Genomic DNA, 806 nt, shown 5'->3' on the forward strand with positions numbered 1-806 from the left:
GATTCCCAAAATGTGGAAACTGTGGAATTTATAATTACTTTTTCTTCCTTCCATTCTTTGTTTCTTTCCCAGTAAAGTGGGCTGTGTGTATAGTACAATCATTCACGGGTTCAAGTATTTCAACGAGGACAAATCAATTTCATAAATCTGCGTCATTTTATTATTGTAGTCCTGTTGATTTTGTTATTTAATCAGAACCGTTCACTGATTATCAGCTCGCAAACGGTTGATATCTGATGATGATAAGGCTGTGTTTGGTTGCGATGCAAATTTATTTGCACTGGTGCAAAATTTTCATTCTCTTTATCTACACTTTCATACATTTGTACTAATACAAATAAAATTGCATTGCAGCAGCCTAAAAGACGATTCGAGAAAGAAGGCGCGTTTGCGTTTCGATATTCCATTCTGATGTTGCCACAAGGTTGGAAGTCTTGATGTATGATGTCAGACAAATTTCTGTGTTCATCTGTTAAAGTATTAGTCGTGGCAATTTCATTTTGCAGCTGTTAATGGAGGGCGTCTGTTAAACGAGAACTTATTCGTTATTCCATATTTCAAGTTTTCAATGTATCTGCGTATTAATTCTTATTCCCAACATTAGGCGTGAAAGCAGAGCTTGATTGACCACACTTTTTTCCTACATTTTTTGTGAGTTTGTCAGCTTTCCTTTATTTTTGACGACTTTTCCGGGCAAAAGAGTGGTGATTGAATTATATTGTGAGTAAAGTTGTAAGATTCGCCCAAAATTAATTTTAAGGTAAAGTTTATAAACATAATAAGGTAAAGTGTTCTTAATTTTAGAT

This window comes from Nelumbo lutea, chromosome 1, assembly GCF_056320005.1.
Source record: "Nelumbo lutea isolate HS-2025 chromosome 1, American lotus-T2T, whole genome shotgun sequence".
Taxonomy (NCBI): domain Eukaryota; kingdom Viridiplantae; phylum Streptophyta; class Magnoliopsida; order Proteales; family Nelumbonaceae; genus Nelumbo; species Nelumbo lutea.